Below are 222 nucleotides of genomic sequence, written 5' to 3' on the forward strand. Positions count from 1 at the left end.
CGAGTTCTTAATAAGGAAAATTCAAATTATTTATATGTGGTGGCAATACTTTTTGTCTTCTGAATGAATACCTGAATAGTGCATATTTTTTATATTAAATTTTATGAATGTTAAAATTGTTGGCTCCTGAAAGAATGAGGAACACGAAAAATATTATTGATGATCTGAAAAATCATGAAATTGATTCTTGAAGCAAGAAAAAGCAGTCCAAAAAAAAAAAAT

The sequence above is a fragment of the Arachis duranensis genome, chromosome 2 (genome assembly GCF_000817695.3).
Source record: "Arachis duranensis cultivar V14167 chromosome 2, aradu.V14167.gnm2.J7QH, whole genome shotgun sequence".
In the NCBI taxonomy this organism is placed as follows: domain Eukaryota; kingdom Viridiplantae; phylum Streptophyta; class Magnoliopsida; order Fabales; family Fabaceae; genus Arachis; species Arachis duranensis.